The 23,256-nt window shown below is 46.1% G+C and overlaps 2 protein-coding genes across 8 annotated transcripts in view; one reads left to right on the forward strand and one right to left on the reverse strand.

Annotated features, from left to right (window-relative positions):
• The window catches only part of LOC119167780 (PHD finger protein 12), a 381,633-nt gene that overhangs the window by 285,552 nt on the left and 72,825 nt on the right, over window positions 1-23,256 (forward strand). The window lies entirely within an intron of this gene.
• LOC142804291 (uncharacterized) overlaps window positions 1-23,256 on the reverse strand; it is a 46,227-nt gene that overhangs the window by 19,944 nt on the left and 3,027 nt on the right. The window lies entirely within an intron of this gene.

Raw genomic sequence — 23,256 nt, forward strand, 5'->3', positions numbered from 1 at the left:
ACTTTGTGTTCCCTTAGGTACTCGGCTACTGCTTATCCATACGCCCAGATATTTGTATGTATCTGTTATATCTAGCGTGACCTCCTGTATTCTAAGCTCACTACCTTTGTTGTCATTAAAAATCATGACTGCTGATTTTTTCTTACTGAATCTGAAATCTAACCTATCTCCCTCATTACCGCAGATGTCCACCAATCTCTGCAAATCTTCCTTGTTGTCGGCCATTAGCACTATATCATTTGTGTACATCAATGCTGGTAGTGCCTGTTCAATGATTTTTCCTTGTTTGACGAAAGAGAGGTTGAAGCCCATATGACTTCCCTCTAATTTGGCCTCTAATCTTTTTAGGTACATCATGAATAATAAGGGTGACAGGCCCACCCCTGTCTAAGTCCACGTTTTACCTCTGCAGGCTTGGATACCTGTTTTTCCCACTTTATAATTACCTTGTTACCTTTATAGATATCCTTTAAAAGGTTAGTGACTACATCTTCTACGCCTAGTGTGTCCAGTATTTCCCACAATTCCTCTTGAACCACGCTATCGTACGCTCCCTTGATATTCAAAATGGCTAGCCACAGGGGCCTGTGTTCCTTTTCTGCTATTTCTATGCACTGCGTCAGTGAGAACAGATTGTCTTTCAACCTCCTGTGTTTCCGAAACCCATTCTGCAGTTCCCCCAGCACCCCCTCATCCTCTATTCATGCCTGCAGTCTTTCCTTTATAATCTGCATCGCCAGCCTGTCGGCCACTGATGTCACTGTTATAGGACGGTAGCTGTTTACGTCAGCTTTGTGCCCCTTTCCTTTATATATCATGCTCATCCTGCTAAGTTTCCATCCATCGGGAACTTCTCCATCGTTTATTATTTTGCTCACTGCCTCTCTCAAAGCCTGCTTAGACTTCGGACTTAATGTCTTTATCAGCATAATTGGAACGCCATCTTGGCCTGTTGATGTACTACTAGGGATCCTTTTCTCAGCCCTTTCCCACTATTGTTGTGAAAATGGAGCCATTGCGCCACTTGATTCATCCTTGTCTATTGTGGTGCATAAAGCACTTCTTTGTTGAAATTTTTCTGCCATCGTTGTTCTTATATATTCAATAGCTTCGTCCCCTTCTAGCCTAGCACCTTGAGCTGTAGTTATAAACCTCTGCTCTAGGCTCGTCTCATTTCTTATGGAGTTTAGATGGTTCCAAAATTTCGCAGCTGCCTTTCTATCTTTTTATGTACTTCTGCCAGCCGCTGAGCTCCCTTTCTTTTTATCTTTTCATTGATCAGAAGGGATGCGTCCCTTCTAGAGCTTAGAAAGATTTCCCATTTTCCTTCAACATCATCTGTCGGTTTACCCCTCTGCTTAGCATGTCTGTGTTCCTTAGAGGCTTCCTGAAGTTTTGCTATGGCTCTCTTAACTTTCTCATCCCACCAACTTTTGCTTTTGTGTCTTCTTTTCCGGGGTGACTTGTCACGTGCCTTAGCAAGCTCTAGCTCAAACAGTCCAATTAGATTCGTGTATGTCCACACTGTTTTGTTATCCTCAGTGATTACTTTCTCAATTACTTTAGTGGCTATTTCAATTTGACTTTCTGAATAAAAATTTTCTTGTAGTTGCTCATCTTGTATCCTTCCCACTTTCACTGCTCTTTCAAAACTTAGCTTGATACGTTTGTGATCATTACCCAGACTTCTGGAGCCACCTTCATCTATGGGCATTCTTCTTAGCTTATCATACAACCTATGTGACATCAGTGCGTAATCTATCGTCAACTGCAGCCTTTCTACCTCCCATGTTATTTGCCCTTCACACTTCTCGGTACGGTTGCAAATGACCAAATCAAGCCTTTCACACATATCCATGATCATTTTGCTTGTCGAGTCGGTATACCCGTCTATATCTTCTATGTGTGCATTCATATCTCCTAGTATAGTTATCTCGCACTCTCCTCCTAACTCCTGAATATCCTTTGATATACACTCTACCATTGCCTGGTTTTCCTCTTTGGCCTTTGCTCCCGTCCACAAGTACACGAAACCAAGGAGTGTCATTTGCCCTGCCACTTTCCCTTTTAGCCATAAATGTTCCTTGCTCTTCTGCTTGACCCTTTGCCAGTCTGTACTTTTATGAATGAATGCCCCAATACCACCCCCCTTCCTGCTGCCTTCTGTTCTATTACATTATTCTCACACATTGTTAGGGGGTTGTTCCTTGTCCCTAGATGTGTTTTTTCAAACCCGTATACCATCGGCCTCTCCTCCCTTAGCTGTTCTTCTATCTCTTCCCAATTCAGCATGTTCCTATTACCATTCATCTTAATATACCCTACGTCTGAATTGGCTCGGCGCTTGTGGCTACGTCTATCTCTGCCCCGGACTCTACGTATCTTAGATACTGGTGCCACTTTGGAATCTTATCTGCCCATTCCACCTGTCAAAGAGTATAAGCCCGTTATACCTAGTGGCACGGGCTGGGGCCTTTTTCTTTTCCGTTTTGCTTAAATTTCCCCACCATATTACATGTCAAAGAGTCTCCCTGGTTGTTTTTCTCGTTACTAGCTACCCTGCACCCAGAAGCGCCCGCTTGCCCCTCCAAAAAGCTACTGCGCGTCCTGCTAGTCGCCAACCCACCTCATGACTTTACCGCCTATCGAAGTGAATTCTGTCTCGTTGAAAACCACCCCACCTGTGCACCTCTCTGTTTATTTCCACCACCTCAAAGCCTTTCTCTCGGCTCATCCGCCATATCTCTTGGTTTCCATTGACAACTGCTCTTTGCAGGTTGCTATCACGCACTGGTACCTCCGGTATCAAGCATATCGCTACCTGTACCTGAGGAGAAGTGGCACGCATGTCATCAACGCCTTTCGCCTGTGTGGTTGCTAGTCCTGCTGTATCTTAATTTAAGACATCGTTTAAACCGCCTGAAATTATCACGAGGTTTTGTCTGTCAGCTGTAGTTCTGAGTTTTGCGCTCGCTTGCCTCATGTCTGCTTCCAGCTTGCGTCCTGGGAACGCCCCTACTGCAGCCCTCTTGTCACCTCTTACACTCTCTCTTATGGCTTCTGTGCGTCAATTTAAATTCGAGCCCCCGGCGATTATCACATGGTGTAACTGTTCAGCTGAAGCGTCCTGCACCTGGGGGTTATTTGCACCTGTGACGCCAGCTGCTTTGTCCCCTCCCAGCCCCAGCACTACTTCGCTGAATCTGGGCCTTGCGACAATTGAACCGGCTGAACCTGTCTTTTCCAAACTTGCTTGATCTTTCTTTTCCGTCGTTCTGGTTGCTGGTTCCCTACTGTTCTCTCCGTAGGCCGCTCCTCTGTTCACCTTGGCTAGTGCTTCTTCGGCGGACTTCAGCCTTTCTCCCATAACGCTCGTTTTCTCCTGCTCTGTCGCCAACGCAGTCTCGAGCTCGGGGACTCTCATCAGCAGGTCACTCTGGGTAACCATCATTTTCTCAATTTTTTCCTCAACCTCACATTGCCTACTTTTCGCGTCGGCCTCTTTTCCTTCCGCTTCTACACTTGGGTCCACTTTCAAACCAACCCCACATCCTGAACACTTTACAGTCTTTTTAACCACGTCTTTTCGACACCAATTGTTCCTATGACTTGTCTCACTCGATAATTACAAAACTCGAGCCCTGCCCTACGAAAAAGGGAATGTCTAAGCTTTACTACTAAAATTTACATGTTCAATGTACTAGCACTTTTCCCACGGGATGGCAGAAGAAAAAAAAACAAAAAAACAAACAACGTGTTTGTGCAAAGCGCCATCGCGTGCACAACACCAGAAGCCTAGCCGGCCGAGTGGTTCTTATTGCAGAAAAATCCAAAAGATGGCGCTCACCAACACGAAGGGGTAGACACGGTATGGAGTGCGTGTGGAGAGAAAGAAGAAACTGCCGAACACTTGATAATGTTCTGTAAAGAGCTTCACCCTGTAGGTCAGGTTGATGGCGCAGAGTTTTTCAAAGCACTGGGGTTTAGGGACAGTGAGGGCAAAATTGACTTTAAGTGGGTAGAAATAATTAGAAGGAGGTTGTCTGATTGGTGGCTAAAGTCAAGGCACGAGTGAAAATCGAACCCTTCGCTGTAAAGTACGAATCCTCAACCTCACTATTTAAGGGGAAAAAAAAATAAATGTAGTTTTTGGTTCATTAAGTATTACGGCTTGGTGGCGCTAGCCACCGCCCGATCTAAAGGGTACAGCCATATCCATCCATCCAGCCAGCCAGCCATCATTATCAACACAAACAAGCGAGGCATGTTTCGATCTCTGGGGCTTGCTGTTCTGTCGGGACGCCCAGTAGGGGACGACATGCCGTAGCGAGTGCGCAACAAAAATTGGAAAATCTACTTATTAACCGATACATACGCCATAAGCTGGTACGGCTTATGCGGATACAAAATGCATTATGTTCAATGGCCGCCGAGTTGGGGATTTGACTTCACTACTTTTAAAACGAAACTACTGTTTACGCGAGTACGGCTTAACGAGGTTTCACTGTATATAGGTTGGAGGCAAGAGCTGTATTAATAAAGCATCCATTTTTCTGCAGCCACAGGTTCCCGATGGTCATTATGTCCTCCTTTTCCTCTTTGACATCCTTTTCAGCTGCAATGTTGTTGTTCCCCATACGCTTGCGACTTTCACTGACAACTGTTACCTCGCTCTCACTTCTCATAGCAGGTTATTGACCTACATATCTAATGATGACGAATATCATATTGCAGCTCTCACGACCGTTACTGGTTTACTTCAATCTCCTGCAGCCAAGAGCAACTGTTCTCTATCGGATCAATACTTGCAGATGATTGCACATGATTTCAACCCTGCACTGGCCATTGACATTTGTCGCCTTCTCGCGTCATACACCGACATTTTTGATTTGGACAACCGACCTCCGAGGCAAACATTCGCCATTCAGCACTGTATAAACACTGGTGATGCCAGTTCTATTTGCCAGCACTCTTATCTGTCTCCCTCACTGAGCGCAGAGTTATCCTAATGGAAGTTGACAAAGTGCTCATCAGTGGTCTCATCGAACCATCAAATAGTCTCTGGGCCTTCCCTGTCGTCCTTGTGATGAAAACAGGCGGTAGCTGGCACTTCTGCGTCAACTATTTCCACTTAAACAAGATCACGCAAAAGGCCGTACACGCGCTACCACACATTGATAACGTGTTGGACGGCCTGCACAGAGCTACATACTTCTGACCTATTGTTCTTCGGTAGGGCTACTGGCAAATTTCTGTCGATGAAGTGAATTGCGACAAGACGGCCTTCATTACAACTGATGGTTTGTGCCAGTTTAAGCTCATGTCCTTTGCCCTATACAACACTACTGCGACATTCGAACAGATGATAGACTCTCAACTGCGTGGTTACAAGTCGTCTATTGTCTTTGTTACGTGGGCGATGTGATTGTTTTTTCTTCTACCTTCAACAGCCACCTGACCTGTCTCGCTGCAATTCCAGCAGTCTTTAGAACATCCGGGCTTGAGCTGAATTCCAAGAAATGCCAGTTTGGCCCCTGTCAGATTATTGTGCTGGGCCATCTTGTAAACGCCGATGGCATCCAACCAGATCTCGAAAAGATCGGTGCCGTCCACACCTTTCCTGTGCCATGTTTTACCTCTGACGTCCTGAGCTTCATCAGCTTATGCTCTTACTTCATTGTTTTGTGAAAAACTTCGCCAAAGTTGCTTGGCTACTGACTGTTCTGTTGAAGAATGATAAGAATACCACATTCTTATTCGGCCATGAGCAGGCTCAAGCTTTCACCACTCTCATCGGCTACCTAATTATGCCACCCATAGCCCCCACTTTAATTCATCTGTCCGCACCGACGCCAGTGGGCATGGTATCGGCACAGTCCCCACTCAGCAGCACCATGGTAGACAGTGCGTGATAGCTTACGCCAGTCGCCTGCTTTCACCCCCCGAGAGAAATTATTCCATCACCGAGAGTGTTCGGCTTTAGTATGGGTCGTTGCCAAGTTGCGGCCCTATTTATTTGGCCGCATGTTCTCTGTTGTTATGGACCCCCACGCCCTCTGCTGGCTGATTTCTCTGAAAGACTCGACTGGACGTCGTGGTCGCAAAGCTTTCAGCCCCAGGAATATTCGTTTAGCCTAAGCTACAAGTCTGGACGTTCGTGCAAGTACGCAGGCTGTATTTCTCGTCATCCGATGGATCCTCCTGATCCCGTTGCACATGATCCGGGCAGCTGTGTAATGGCGTTTACTAACATCAGCAATATACGCACTGAATAACATTGGGATGAGTCACTGCACATTATCATCAACACCGTCCAATCTGATAGTGACGTCAGATCCCTTATCTTCATGCTGCATGATAGTACCCTCTACCGCCTTAACGTCAGCATTGAAGGCCTGGAACTTCTGCCCATCGTTCCTCCTCATCTACTTTAACAACACCACAACACACTGACTTCACTTTATTACGTTAAGGACCCCGGTGAGGGGGTATTACATAAGGGGTGGGTTAACAAATTGAGGTTACAGAGAGTTAACTGACAAACAAAATGCTGAGCAAGATGGAAAACTGGGCTAGTTGGTGAGCATTCATCGTGGTTAACAGCGCGAAACACCCGGACAGGAGCGATAGAAGGACACGGTACAGCGCTGTACCGTGTCCTTCTATCGCTCCTGTCCGGGTGTTTCGCGCTGTTAACCACGATGAAACAAAATGCATTTATGTTTTGCACAAACGTTGATGAACACGTGATGGCTGCTATGTCTTGAGGAAGGCCATTCCAGTCCACTGCTGTGCTGAAAAAAAATGAGGCAGCAAAAGTAGTAGTGCGAGTGCGTGCGCATGCGATTGAATAAGGATGGGTCATGCGGTGAGATATGCGCGTTGGTGGTATGATACAAGGTGCTTGATTGAGGAAACTCTGAAAAACTGTGTGAATCAAACAGAGGCTGGCGATGGGGCGACGCACAGAAAGATTAGCAACATCAATGTCACGTTTTAGAGATGATATGCTTATGTCGTATGAATATGAAGAATGAATGAACCTAGTGGCATGATTTTGTACAGATTTTATGTTGTTTATTAGGTATATCTGGTGCGGGCTCCAGATGGATGCTGCATATTCTAGCTTTGGTCTGATGAGTGATTTGTAGGCCAGAAGTTTTGTCTAGTGGTGTGTGACACAAGTGACGCTTTAGGAAACTGAGGGATCTGTTCGCGGATGATATGATGTTGTTGATGTGTGCGTTCCAGGAAAGGTCAGATGATAAGGTGATGCCTAGGTATTTATATGACTGACCTTGTTCAATAGTGGAATTAGAGATTAGGTAAGTGATTGATAAAGGATTACGCTGGCATTGAAATGAGACGAGTCTGCATTTAGTGGAATGAAGCTTCATTAACCAAAGATCGCACCACTTTTGCAAGAGATTAAGATCCTGTTGGAGTGCACTTTGATCAGAAATGTTAGTAACTGTGCAATAGATGACACAGTCGTCGGCAAATAAACGGATATCGAAAAATACATTAATGGGAAGATTATTAATATATATTTAGAACAAGAGGGGTGCGAGTACAGATCCTTGGGGGACGCCGGATGTTACTGGGAGGGAGCTAGAACCGGGTATTTTTATTGGAGACAAACTGGGAGCTGTTAGTAAGAAATTGTGTGATCCATGCAAGAATGTTGGGGTGCAGGTTCAGCTGGGCAAGTTTTAACAGTAGGCGTTTGTGTGGTACCTTATTAAAGGCTTTTGCGAAGTCGAGAAAGATTGCATCGGTCTGAAAATGACTGTCAAGAGTAGAATGTAGATCATGAATAAATATAGCAAGTTGCGTTTCACAAGATAATTATTTACGAAATGTGTACTGGGAAGAATGAAAAAAGTTGTTGGTATCAAGGAAGTGCATTACAGTGAAACCTCATTAAACCGTACCCGCGTAAATTGTAGTTTCGTTTTAAAAGTGGTAAAGTGAAATCCCCGACTCGGCGGCCATTGAACATAGTGCATATTGTATCCGCATAAGCCGTACCAGCTTATCGCGTATGTATCGGTTAATAAGTAGTTTTTCCAATTTTCGTTGCGCACTCGCCGCGGCTTGTCGTCCCCCATTGGGCGTCCCGACAGAACAGCAAGCCCCAGAGATCGAAACACGCCTCGCTTGTTTGTGTTGATAATGATGGCGGCTGTGTTGGTGAGCGCCATCTCTTGGATTTTTCTGCAATAAGAAGCATTTATGTTGGCTAGGCTTCTGGTGTTGTCCACGCGATGGCGCTTTGCACAAACATGCGTGGACAGACATGCGATGGCGCTTCGCACAAACATACTTGCAGGACGCGCAGCAGCTTTTTCGGGGGGCAAGCGGTCCCTTTGGGGTGCAGGATAGCTAGTAACGAGGAAAGCAACCAGGGAGACTCTTTGACAGGTGGTATGGACAGATACGATTCCAAGTGGCACCAGTATCTAAGATAGGTAGAGTCCGGGGCGGAAATAAACGTAGCCACGAGCGCCTGCCAATTCAGACATAGGGTATAATAACAAGCAGGGCGATAGGAACAGGCTGAAGTTGCAAGAGATAGAACAGCTAAGGGAGGAGATGCCGATGGTATACGGTTTTGTAGAAACACATCTCAGGGACATGGAACAATCTCCTAACAATGCAGACTACGCGTGGGAATATTGTAGTAGAACAGAAGGCAGCAGAAAAGGGGTTGCTATCGGGGCATTCATTCATAAAAGTACAGACTAGCAAAGGGTCAAGCAGGAGTTCAAGGAACATTTATGGTTAAAAGGGAAAGTGGCAGGTTAAATGACACTCCTTGGTTTCGTGTACTTGTGGACGGGAGCAAAGGCCAGAGAGGAAAACCACACAATGGTAGAGTGTATATAAAAGGACATTCAGGAGTTAGGAGAAGAGTGCGAGATAATTATACTAGGAGATATGAATGCGCACATAGAAGATATAGATGGGTATACCGACCCGACAGGCAAAATGATCATGGGTATGTGTGAAAGGCTGGATTTGATCATTTGCAACAGTACCGAGAAGTGTGAAGGGCAAATAACATGGGAAGTAGGAAGGCTGCAGTCGGCGATAGATTACGCACTGGTGTCACATAGGTTGTATGATAAGCTAAGAAGAATGCCTATAGATGAAGGTGGCTCCAGAAGTCTGTGTAGTGATCACAAACGTATCAAGCTAAGTTTTGGAAGAGCAGTGAAAGTGGGAAGGAGACAAGATGAGCAACTACAAGAAAACTTTTATTCAGAAAGGCAAATTGAAATAGCCACTAAAGAAATTGAGAAAGTATTCACTGAGGATAACAAAACAGTGTGGACATACATGAATCTAATTGGACTGTTTGAGCTAGAGCTTGCTAAGGCACATGACAAGTCACCCCGGAAAAGAAGACACAAACGGAAAAGTTGGTGGGATGAGAAAGTTAAGAGAGCCACAGCAAAACGACAGGAAGACTCTAGGGAACACAGACATGCTAAGCAGCGGGGTGAACCTACAAATGATGTTGAAAGGAAATGGGAAATCTTTCTAAGCTGTAGAAGGGTTGCATCCCTTTTGATCAATGAAAAGATTAGAAGAAAGGGAGCCCAGTTGCTGGCAGAAGTACAGAAAAAAGATAGAAAGGCAGCAGCGAAATTTCGGAACCATCTAAACTCCCTGAGAAATAAGACGAGCCTAGAGCAGAAGTTTATAACTACAGCTCAAGGTGCTAGGCTAGAAGGGGACGAAGCTATTAAATATATAAGAACAAAGGTGACAGAAAAATTTCAACACAGAAGTGCTTTATGCACCACAATATACAAGGATGAATCAAGTGGCACAATGGCTCCATTTTCACAACAAGAGTGGGAAACGGCTGTGAAAAGGGATCCTAGTAGTACATCAACAGGCCCAGATGGTATTCCAATTATGCTGATAAAGACATTAGGTCTGAAGTCTAAGCAGGCTTTGAGAGAGGCAGTGAGCAAAATAATAATCGATGGAGAAGTTCCAGATGGATAGAAACTTAGCAGGATAAGCATGATATATTAAGGAAAGGGGGACAAAGCTGACGTATACAACTACCGTCCCATAACAGTGACATTAGTGGTCTATAGGCTGGCGATGCAGATTATAAAAGAAAGACTGCAGGCATGGATTGAGGATGAGGGGGTGTTGGGGGAACTGCAGAATGGGTTTCGGAAACAGAGAAGGTTGGAAGACAATCTGTTCTCACTGACGCAGTGCATCGAAATAGCAGAAAAGGAACTCAGGCCCCTTTGGCTAGCATTTTTGGATATTAAGGGAGAGTACGATAGCGTGGTTCAATAAAACTTGTGGAGATACTAGACACACTGGGTGTGGAAGAGGGAGTCACTAATCTTTTAAAGGAAATCTATAAAAGTAACAAGGTAGTTATAAAGTGGAAAAACAGGTATCCAAGCCCACAGAGGTGAAACGGGGACTTAGGCAGGGTTGTCCACTGTCACCTTTGTTATTCATGATGTACCTTCAAGGATTAGAGGCCAAATTAGAGGGAAGTGGACTTGGCTTCAACCTCTCTTTAGTCAAACAAGGAAAACTCATTGATCAGGCACTACCAGCATTAATGTACGCAGATGATATGGTGCTAATGGCCGACAACAAAGAAGATTTGCAGAGATTGATGGACATCTGCGGTAATGAGGGAGATAGGTTAGATTTTAGATTCAGTAAGGAAAAATCAGCAGTCATGATTTTTAATAACGAAGGTAGTGAGCTTAGAATACAGGAAGTCAGGCTAGAGATAACAGATAAATACAAATATCTGGGCGTATGGATAAACAATGGGACCGAGTATCTAAGGGAACACGAAATATACGTGATGACTAAAGGTAACAGGAATGCAGCAGTGATGAAAAATAGGGCACTGTGGAATTACAATAGGTATGATGTGTTGAGAGGAATATGGAAAGGGGTCATGGTTCCTGGGCTGACGTTCGGCAATGCGGTCTTGCGCATGAGGTCAGAAGTTCAAGCAAGATTAGAAATTAAGCAATGTGGAATAGGTAGGCTTGCTTTAGGAGCTCACGGGAATACATCATATCAGGGAGTACAAGGTGATATGGGATGGACATCTTTGAGGGCAGGGAAGCTAGCAGCAAGATAAAATTTGAGAAGCGATTGAGAGAAATGAAGGAGGAGCATTGGGCTAGCAAGGTTTTCAGCTACTTGTACATGAAGAATGTCGATACAAAATGGAGGAAGCAAACCAGGAAGTTGACTCGTAAATACTTAGAAAACAGCAGGTGGCCAAACCAAAAAGAACTATCGGTTAAGAAGAAAGTAAAGGAAACTGAGACTGACATGTGGAAAATGGGCATGGTTAAGAAGTCCGCACTAGAGATCTATCGAACTTTTAAGCAGGAAATTGCCAAAGAAAGGATCTATGATAATACTCGGGGTAGTTCTCTACTGTTTGAGGCCAGGACGGGAGTATTGCGAACCAAGACATATCGTGCCAAACACGAAGGGGTAGACACAGTATGTAGTGCGTGTGGAGGGGAAGAAGAAACTGCCGAACATTTGATAATGTTCCTTAAAGGGCTTCACCCTATAGTTCAGGATGATGACGCAGAGTTTTTCAAAGCACTGGGGTTTAGGGACAGGGAGGGCAAAATAGACTTTAAGCACGTAGACTTAACTAGAATTGAGGTTATCTGATTAGTGGCTAAAGTCAAGCCACAAGTGAAAATTAAGCCCTTCACTGCAAAGTACCCGTCCAACTTTACTATATTAAAGGAAAAAAAAAAGATAAATCTAGTGGTTAGTTCAGTAAGTATTACGGCTAGGGGGCGTTAGCCGCCGCTCGATCTAAAGGGTACAGCCACATACATTCATCCATCCAATCATCGTAAGCACAAGGGCCGAGCTAAGTCAGACGTAGGCTATATTAACATGCAGGGTGGCAGGAATAGGTTAAAGTGGGAAGAGATAGAAGAGCAGTTGAGGCAGGAGGAGATGATGGTATATGGGGTTGTGGAGACACATCTTCGGGACCCGGAGCAACCACCCTGCAATCCGAAATACGTATGGGAATATTGCGATACAACAGAAGGCAGCAAAAAGGGGTGTGGAATTGGTGCATTTATACATAAGAGCATGGGTTGGCAAAGAGTCAAGCAGGGATGCAAGGAACAATTATGGCTAAAAGGGAAAGTGGCAGGGCAAATGACACTCCTTGGTTTCGTGTACTTGTGGACGGGAGCAAAAGCCAGAGAGGAAAACCAGGCAATGGTGCAGTGTATACTAAAGGACATTCAGGAATCAGGAGGAGAGTGCGAGATAATTATACTGGGAGATATGAATGCACACATAGAAGATATAGATGGGTATACTGACTCAACAGGCAAAAGGATCATGGATATGTGTGAAAGGCATGATTTGATCATTTGCAACAGTACCGAGAAGTGTGAAGGGTAAATAACGTGGGAGGTAGGAAGGCTGCAGTCAAGGATAGATTGTGCAATGATGTCACATAGGATGTATGATAAGCTCAGGGGAATGCACATAGTTGAATGTGGCTCCAGAAGTGATGGTAGTGATCACAAATATATCAAGCTAAGTTTTGGAAGAGCAGCGAAAGTGGGAAGAAGACAAGATGAGCAACTACAGGAAAATTTTCATTCAGAAAGGCAAATAGAAATTGCTACTAAACAAATTGAGAAAGTAATCATTTGTCATAAGATTAGTTTGCCGTTCCGGCGCCCGGGGGCGTCGATGTTGCAAGGAAATAAATACGGCGCACATGACCAGCCAGTCAGTGTGGAACCCGCTAACGTACGTGTGTGTGATTCGGTCCAGCGACCGGCATGGCCCAGGACTATCCGGTAATCACAAGTGGCAACGAAGTGGACTGACGAACTGGATGGGCACAGTACAATCACACGTCGTCATGCCTGTTGTCGGGAAGCTGGATCCGTTCGACCCGAATACATCGGAGTGGGCGGAATACCATGAGCGGGCTGAGCTGTACTTCATCGCGAACGACATCCCGAGCGACAAGCAGACAGCCGTATTTTTGACATGCTGCGGTCCAGAGACTTATTCTCTGCTACGAGGCCTCCTAGCACCAAGCAGGCCCGCCCAAGCAGGACTGACCAAAATTTTTACCACACTTGGCAAGCACTACGCCCCTCGCGTATCAGAAGTAGTGGCAAGTTCCAAGTTTTTCTCAAGACATCGAAAAGAGGGGGAGACCGTAAGTGACTACATTGCCTCGTTGAAGAAATCAGCCGAAGACTGTAATTTCGCAACATTTCGAGAGCGCATGTTGCGCGACCAGATAGTCAGCGGAATCAATGACGTAACCATGCAAACACGGCTGCTGGAAACAACGTGTTTAACCTTCGAAACTGCAAAGGACACCGTCGTAGCTATGGAGGCTGCGCATAAAGGTTCACGCACATTGAGCTGTCAGCAAGCACAGCTACTATCTCACGAAGCTCCGGAGCAAGCGAACGTTGTCACCTCGGGGAAAAATGATAGCTGTTGCTTCCCTTGCGGGGGAGGTCATTCTGCGCGTCGGTGTAAGCGCGGCAGCACGATCTGTTACAACTGCCGCCAAAAAAGGCACCTTGCAAGAGTTTGCAGAGTTTAGCCGGGAAGTAGAAATTTCGACCGGAGCCAGTCTAGTCGCGTGAACAACCTGATCGACCTGCCTGTCGCTGCTGAAGAGCCCGAAGTTTTCGACTTGTGGACGCTTCACACAGCTAATTCGGAGCCATTGCGCATAGCGGTTGAAGTTAATGGCCTAATGCTCGATATGGAGTTGGACACCGGCGCTAGTGTGTCGACCATTGATGATGGCAAGTTTGCCGAGCCTTTTCCGCCGGTGCCGTTGGAGCCATTGAGTGTGCAGCTGCGAAGTTTTTTCGGCGACATGAAACGCGTCCAGGGAAAGCTGGAAGCATTGGTCAAACTTGGCGACAAGGAGCGCCAGCTACCACTATTTGTCGTGAAAGGGGCGTGTCCTACGCTGTTTGGACGAAGCTGGATGAAGGCCTTCAAGCTAGGCATCGCTCAGACGGAGGAAGTCAACGTCGTGAAGTCTACGGAAGACCTGGTAAGCCAATATCATGAAGTTTTTTCGGAGCAGCTTGGCACGTTTCACGGCGTTACAGCGTCTATATCCGTACAAAAGGGTGCGAAGCCACGTTTTGTCAAGGCACGTCCGATACCATTTGCTTTGCGCGATAGGGTTTTTGAAGAACTACAGAGGATGGAACGGGAAGGCGTTATCAAACCGGTGAAAAGTTCTCAGTGGGCCGCGCCCATTGTTCCTGTATTGAAGCGCGATGGCCGGGTTCGGGTCTGCGGCGATTGTAAGACTACCATAAACCCGGTGACAGTCGTCGAGTCCTACCCTATTCCTAAGATTGAGGAACTTTTTGCGTGACTCACAAGGGGCAAGAAGTTCACAAAGCTTGACTTGCAAGATGCCTACCAGCAGGTTCCACTCGATGAGGAGTGCCAAGACCTAGTCACCATTAACACTCCGAAGGGGTTATACCAATTCACAAGGCTGCCGTTCGGGGTCTCATCAGCTCTGGCTATATTTCAGCGAGAGATGGAAAATCTGTTGCACGACCTTGACCATGTCGTAGTGTACTTTGATGATATTCTGGTCACAGGAACCAGTGACAAAGAGCATTGGGAAAATTTGGGCCGAGTGTTAGATCGCCTGAAGACCGTGGGACTGCGACTGAAGTTATCCAAATGCGAATTCATGAAACCAGACGTCCAGTACTTGGGCCATATCATTAGTGCGGCTGGGCTGCGTCCAAACCCGGCTAAGACTGAAGCAGTGCTGGAAGCCCCCGCACCCCGAGCGGTCAAGGAACTTCAGAGTTACATCGGGTTAATTAATTTTTACAGAAGATTTTTGCAGAACCTTTCTGCCGTATTACAGCCGCTCAATAGTTTGTTGGCATCAGGAACACCATGGCGCTGGGAAACTGATGAAAAGCAGGCATTTCGGAGAAGCAAGGAGCTATTGGCCTCTGCTGCTATATTGGCACACTTTGACCCAGGAAAGCCAACTGTGCTTGTCACTGATGCATCTCCCTTCAGGATTGGAGCAGTACTGGTGCAACGAGAGTCATCTGGAGAAGAGCGCCCCATTGGTTTTGCCTCCCGCAGCCTGGCAACCGCGGAGAAAAACTACAGCCATTTAGATAAGGAGGCATTGAGCCTTGTATTTGGCGTTACAAAGTTCAGGCAGTACTTATGGGGCCGGCAATTCGAAGCCGTCACAGATCACAAACCGCTGCTCGGCCTGCTCGCAGCAGACAAACCAGTTCCCGAATCCTGTTCTCCGAGAGTGCAAAGGTGGGCCTTGCTGTTGTCGGGGTACAGTTACGACCTGAAGTATATGCCGGGTTCACAAATTGCACATGCCGATGGGTTAAGCCGGCTACCTGTGCCAACTGCCGAATTTGTTGTTGACTGCCCTACCGAAGTGTTAATGCTGGAAGGAGTATACTCAGGGGTGCTGTTGTCAAATGCTGTTGCAGCAGCCACCTCCAGAGACCCGGTGCTGTCACAAGTAAGAGCAGCGTTGTGGTCAGGCTGCCAGATAAACCTAGGGTCAGAGGGAAGACCCTACAAGACGCGCTTTCATGAGATGAGCGTGCAAGGGAACTGTCTATTGTGGGGCAACAGAGTCATTGTTCCAAAATCCTTGCGAAAGGAAGTCCTCCAGCTGCTGCATGAGAGTCATCCAGGACTGTCCAAAATGAAGGCAGTTGCGCGTAGCCATGTGTGGTGGCCTAGCCTGGATAACGATATAGCGATAACCATTCAAAGGTGCCGTATTTGCCAGGAGCATAAAAGAGTGTCACGACCAGTGCCTGTCATGCCCTGGCCGTTCCCGGAGAAACCGTGGTCACGGCTGCATGTGGACTATGCCGGTCCTTATAGGAACGCCTATTTTTTTATCGCAGTCGATGCGTTTTCGAAGTGGATTGAAGTGTTCTCGGTCTCTACACCCTCGGCTGAAGCAACTATTTCCTGCATGCGCATTATGTTCGCAAACCAAGGCCTTCCAGATGTGGTCGTGTCGGATAATGGGCCAGCATTTACAAGTGAGCTTTACTCCACATTCCTCAAGAAAAACGGGGTGAGGCGAATGCTAGTGCCGCCGTATCATCCAGCGTCAAACGGTGCTGTAGAGCGGGCCGTGCAGACTGTCAAAAACAAGTTGCGGAAGGCTGGCCCTGGAGATATTCGCATTCAAATTGCCCGCATGCTCCTGACATACAGGTCAACGCCTCACGAGGTCACGGGTTGCTGTTCGTCGGAGCTGTTGTTGGGACGGAAGCTGAGGACTGCGTTGGACCTGCTACACCCAGACCTCAGGACCAAGGGGCTACAGAAGCAACTTAAGCAGAAAATCAGAACGACCAAGAAACAAGACTCAGGGTTTTGGGCCACCCGGGTGACCAGGTGTTCACAAGGAACTTCCGTCCAGGACCTGCGTGGCTCCCTGCAGTCGTCACCGAACAACGCACTTCGTCCATGGATGTTCTATTGGAAGACGGACGACGGTTAACTCAACATCTGGATCACATCAGCCAGGCCCCTGAGGAACTGAGTGCAGACAACCAAAACTCAGGCAGCCCAGTATCTACCGGTCTTGCTCCAAGCTTGGACGTGGGTCAGATGCAGCTAACTGGTCTTGCTCCAGGCTTGGACGTAGGTCAGAGGCAGCTGTCTCCGGATCGTCTTCACGACACAGAGTCTACGCGAGATCCCAGGGAAGACGTGGCGAGGGAACCGGAACTTGCTGTCACAGCAACCAGTACTGCTGTCCTGCGTCGAAGTACCAGAATTCGACGACCAGTATCGCGCTACGCACCTTAAACAATGGTTTGCAACCATTAATGAAGGGGGGAGAGATGTAATAAGATTAATTTGCCGTTCCGGCGCCCGGGGGTGTTGATGTTGCAAGGAAATAAATACGGCGCACATGACCAGCCAGTCAGTGTGGAACCCGCCAACGTACGTGTGTGTGATTCGGTCCAGCGACCGGCATGGCCCAGGACTATCCGGTTATCACATCACTGAGGATAATAAAAATGTGTGGACATACACAAATCTAATTAGACTGTTTGGGCTAGAGCTTGCTAAGGCACATGACAAGTTACCTCGGTAAAGAAGACACAAGCCCAAGAGTTGGTGGGATGCGGAAGTTAAGCGAGCCATAGCAAAACGTCAGGAAGTCTCTAGGGAATGCTAAGCAGTGGGGTGAACCAACGGATGATGTTGAAAGAAAATGGGAAATCTTTCTAAGCTCTAGACGGGAAGCAGCCCTCCTGATCAATGAAAAAATTGGAAGAAAGGGTGCTTAGTGGCTGGCAGAAGTACATAAAAAAAGACAAAAAGACAGCTGCGAAATTTCGGAACCATCTAAACTCCCTAAGAAATGAAACAAACCTAGAGCAGAGGTTTATAACTACAGCTCAAGGTGCTAGACTAGAAGGGGACGAAGCTATTGGATATATAAGAACAAGGGTGACAGAAAAATTTCAACAAAGAAGTGCCTTATGCACCACAATAGACAGGGATGGATCAAGTGGCACAATGGCTCCATTTTTACAACAAGAGTGGGAAAGGGCTGAGAAGAGGGTTCCAAGTAGTACATCAACAGGCCCAGATGGCATTCCAATTATGCTGATAAAGACATTGGGTCCGATGTCTAAACAGACTTTAAGAGAGGCAGTGAGCAGAACAATAAATGCTGGTGAAGTCCCTGATGAATGGAAACTTAGTAGGATGAGCGTGATATATTAAGGAAAGGGGGACAAAGCTGACGTAAACAACTACCGTCCCATAACAGTGACATCAGTGGTCTATAGACTGGCGATGCAGATTATAAAAGAAAGACTGCAGGCATGGATTGAGGATGAGGGGGTGTTGGGGGAACTGCAGAATTGGTTTCTGAAACACAGGAGGTTGGAAGACAATCTGTTCTCACTGACGCAGTGCATCGAAATCGCAGAAAAGGAACACAGGCCCCTGTGGCTAGCATTTTTGGATATCAAGGGAGCATACGATAGCGTGGTTCAAGAGGAACTGTGGGGAATACTGGACACACTAGGCGTGGAAGATGTAATCATTAATTTTTTAAAGAAGATCTATAAAACTAACAAGGTAGTTATAAAGTGGGAAAAACAGGTACCTAAGCCCACAGAGGTGAAACGGGGGCTTAGGTAGGGGTGTTCTCTGTCACCCTTGTTATTCATGATGTACCTACAAGGATTAGAGGCCAAATTAGAGGGAATTGGACTGGGCTTCAACCTCTCTTTTGTCAAACAAGGAAAACTCATGGAACAGGCACTACCCGCATTGATATGCGCAGATGATATAGTGCTAATGGCCGACAACAAAGAAGATTTGCAGTGATTGGTGGAAATCTGTGGTAATGAGGCAGATGGGTTAGATTTCATATTCAGTAAGGAAAAATCGGCAGTCATGATTTTTAATGACAACGAAGGTAGTGAGCTTAGAATACAGGAGGTCACTCTAGAGATAACAGATAAATACAAATATCTTGGCGTATGGATAAGCATTGGGACCGAGTACCTTTGGGAACACGAAATATACGTGCCGACTAAAGGTAACAGGAATGCAGCAGTGATGAAAAATAGGGCACTGTGGAATTACAATAGGTATGATGTTGTGAGAGGAATATGGAAAGGGGTCATGGTTCCTGGGCTGACGTTCGGCAATGCGGTCTTGCGCATGAGGTCAGAAGTTCAAGCAAGATTAGAAATTAAGCAACGTGGAATAGGTAGGCTTGCTTTAGGAGCTCTCTGGAATACACCAAATCTGGGAGTACAAGGTGATATGGGATGGACATTATTTGAGGGTAGGGAAGCTTGCAGCAAGATAAAATTGGAGAAGCGATTGAGAGAAATGGGGGAGGAGCATTGGGCTTGGAAGGTATTCAGCTAATTGTACATGAAGAATGTCGATACAAAATGGAGGAAGTGAACCAGGAAATTGATTGGTAAATACTTAGAAAACAGCAGGTGGCGAAACCAAAAAGAACTATCGGTTAAGAAGAAAGTGAAGGAAATGGAGACTGACATGTGGAGAATTGACATGATTTAGAATCCGCACTAGAGATCTATTGAACTTTTAAGCAGGAAATCGCCAAAGAAAGGATCTATGATAATACTCGTGGTAGTTTTCTACTGTTTGAGGCCAGGACGGGAGTATTGCGAACCAAAACATATTGGGCCAAATACGAAGGGGTAGACACAGTATGCAGTGCGTGTGGAGAGGAAGTAGAAACTGCCGAACACTTGATAATGTTCTGTAAAGGGCTTCATTCTATAGTTCAGGATGATGGCGCAGAGTTTTTGAAAGCACTGGGGTTTAGGGACAGGGAGGGCAAAATAGACTTTAAGCGGGTAGAGTTTACTAGAAGGAGGTTATTTGATTGGTGGCTAAAGTCAAGGCACGAGTGAAAATTAAACCCTTCACTGCAAAGTACGAATCCTCAACCTCACTATTTAAAGGGAAAAAAAAGATAAATTTAATGGTTAGTTCACTTAGTATTACGGCTAGGGATCGTTAGTCGCCGCCCGATCTATAGGGTACAGCCACATCCATCCATCCATCCATCCAAACACGGTGTGCGCTTGCTTTGCTTTCTTTGTTCCTTTGGCCCCATGTATAGGTATTCTTTGGTCGATCCGTGCCGTACAGCTCTCGTGTCGTTTTTCACGTGTTGTGTATGTGTGCCTGTGCTTCGTACTGGCGTCATGCCGAAGCTGGGACAAAAGCAGCGAGTGCTGAAAATAGAGGAGAAATTGGATATAATTTGTGCTATTGAAAGTGGCACGAAAAAATCGGCGCTGGCACGCGAAAAGGACCTGCTAATAACCACGGTGTGTGGAATTTGGAATTTCAGAGAGAACTTGCTTGGCAGTGCTGCTGCAGCTGTGAAAAGGTGTTGGCTACGCGGTTCGGCGTTTTCGGATATAGAGGAGGTTCTGGTGAAGTGGCTAAAAGCTGCACGGTCAAAAAATCTGCCTATCAGTGGACCCCTGCTCATGGTGAAGGCCCTAGTTTTTGCCTCGCAGCTCAACTATGACAACTTCGTGTGCAGCAATGGCTGGTTGCCAGATTTAAGGCGAGGCACGGCATTACCACGAGGACTGTTTCGGGAGAAGGTGCTGCTGCTGACTTGGATGGCGCGGAGCAGTGGTAAAATGGCCAGCTGAAGAACATCTTGGAAGACTGCGCACCTGATGACATCTTTAATATGGATCAATCGGCGCTATTCTTTAAGCTGCTACCAGACAAAACGCTTGCGTTCAAAGGCGAGACGTGCACCGGCGGCAAGCATGCAAAAGACAAAATATCAGTGGCGTTTTGCGTAAACATGACTGGAACCGACAAAACTCCGCTCCTCGTGATTGGAAAGTCGGCGAAGCCTAGATGTTTCAAAGGCACCCGGTTGCCATCAGGGGTCATGTATCGCACCAACACCAAAGCATGGATGACGGCAAAACTCTTTGAGAAGTATGTGCGCCTCATCGATCGTCGTTTTGCGGCTAAGAACAGAAGATTTATCATTTTAGACAACGCTTCGGCGCATGTCGCCCTGGACAACCTGACGGCTGTGAAGTTGACGTTTCTGCCACCAAGCACAACAGCGATTGCCTAGCTCTTGAACCAAGGCATCATTCGAGCTGTAAAACAGCTCTACAAGAAGAATCTGCTGCGCATATTTCTTCTCGCCTTTGAGTGTGGCAAATTTTTTTCCATCGACCTGATTGGCGCGATTCACGTGCTCGAATACTCGTGGCGACAGGTTGAAGCAACGAGAGTTCGAAATTGCTTCAAGCGTGCTGGTTTCAGTGTGTGTGCGGGCGACGCAGATGACGCCAGTGACACCATCGACCAGACTTAGGACATCATAGACGAAGCTTGCAAAACTCTTCTAACTGAAGTGCTGGAGCGGCAGGGCGTTACAGAAGGCATTTCCTTCCCCAACTTCAGAGACGCAGACAGCGATGTGCAGACATCTCCGGACATGTCCGACGAAGCCATTGTTGCCTCGGTTGTCGAAGCGTCGCCAAATGATAGTGATGAGGACGACATGGAAAGCGACAACACGGGTGATCCAGGTCCGATAGTGGCCGAAGCTGCGCATTGCGTCAGCGTCATGCGGGTATTTGCTGAGAAGAGGGGGCTGACGGAAAAGCTGGCTCACAGCATAAGTGAGCTTGAGGCCGCTGTCGTTGCTGCTAGGCCGCCGCATCGTCAAATGAAGATTACAGACTTTGTCACGCGAAGTTAATAAATTACTGCACGTCTTTGTTCTTTCATCGCACTCCCTGAAGGTTTCTTTTTTTGACAGGTAAGTGAGCGACCTGACGCTATTTCGATTAAGCAGTACTACCGTTTAGTACGTACTTTTTCCGAGCTCCGGCCAACTACGGTTTAACGAGGTTTCACTGTATATGAGAGTATATGTCATGTTCCATGATTTTGCCAGGGACGCTTGTTAGAGAAATGGGTCGATAATTTAAGGGGGACTGTCTGTTACCTGATTGTGGACTGGAATGATCTTTCCCTCTTTCCAGTCGTCTGGTAAAATTCCTGCTTCGAGTGGCAATGAGAACGTCATCGAAAAGTATGCTGTAATAATTTTCTTTGTTTTTTTTAACAATTTGGAGTTGATATTTTCTACGCCAGCCGATGATGAAAGTTTTATTTTGTCCAGGAGTGATGAAATGCTACTAACAGAAAACACACACGGGCCATCACTGGTAATGTCGTACTAGGTGGCATAGGAAACGGTACGCTGGCTTCTTTAGTCAACACGGATGAGAATGCGATGTTAAAGGTATCGGCACAAATAGTGTCGCTTACGTGTTCATCTTTATCGTTTGTAAGCCTGATGTCTCGTGTTAGTTGCGGGTTTATGATTTCCCAGAATTTTCTAGCGTTAGATTTCATAATTTCAGATAAATCATTGTGATAGAATGTCCATTTCGCTTTTCTATTTTCAGCATAATAAATTCCTTCCGCAGCATACTACTTACCCCATGTGCATGCATTACCATTATTTTTCGCAGCTCTGAAGAGGCAATTTTTTTATTTTCTAGCATTTTCAAGGTTTTGGAAAATCATGGTTTATTCTTATTGGCAGTAAAGCTCGCTGTGGGGATGAATTTATTAGTCAAGTCAGTTATCTTGTCCTTAAACATCAACCAGCTGTCATTGAGAGAACAGGAAGCGAGATTGAATTCAATGTATGGCAGGAGACCTCGTAATTCATGACTAATTATTTCATAATTACCCTCATCATACAAGTGAATTGTTTTGCGGGAAATAAGGTGTATTTTCCGGGTGAAGTTTAATATGGCATGAATAACTTTGTGATTGCTGATTTCACGTAAGTATGCATTAGATTTTAAGCTTTCGGGGCTATTTTTTAGTACCAGGTCTAAAATGTTTTAGGATTCACGAGTGACGCGCGTTGGTTGGGTTACCTGTTGGATGAGGTTGAAGTTGAGGCAAACATAGACATATTCTCTTGGTTCAGGATTTCCCGAGGTCGGTGAAGTCTGATTGAGCCAATTAATGAAGGGAAAGTTAAAGTCTCCATAAAGCAGAATATGTGCATTAGGGTGTTTATTAGTAAGCTGGGATAATATTTCGTAGGGTTCGGGCGAAGTCTGGATCAATTCGAGGGGGCCTATAGCATGCGCCAAGTATTATTGCTTCGAGAGGGGCATGGCATATTACCCATGATGATTCTAGTTGCAAAGATGTGTTGATTAGAGAGCATGATAGTTCTTTTTTAGTGGCGATGAGTTTGCCTCCGCCACGTGCATTTTTGCGGTCGTGATGAAAGACATTTGGCAAGTTTGGCAAGTCAGCCAGTACCTCTGTATCTGAAATGTCGTCACTGAGCCATGTTTCTGTTAGTATTAGTACACTACTGCCGGATGATTGTATTTGATTAGACAGGGGCACACGCTTGGGAAGAAGACTACGTATGTTAGTGTAAAGTACAGAAAATGACAGGTTTGCTCTTGCGTTTGTGCCGGGCTGATACGTGCTTGCTGACGGCGACATGACCCCTACGATACGGCTCTGACGATTCCTGCCACACTGTCAAACATATATTGCTGCGCTCCAATGTGCAGGGTTTTGAAGTGTAATGGAAATGGTACGCATTTGCTCCTAGCAAAG

Source organism: Rhipicephalus microplus, chromosome 3 (genome assembly GCF_043290135.1).
Source record: "Rhipicephalus microplus isolate Deutch F79 chromosome 3, USDA_Rmic, whole genome shotgun sequence".
NCBI lineage: Eukaryota > Metazoa > Arthropoda > Arachnida > Ixodida > Ixodidae > Rhipicephalus > Rhipicephalus microplus.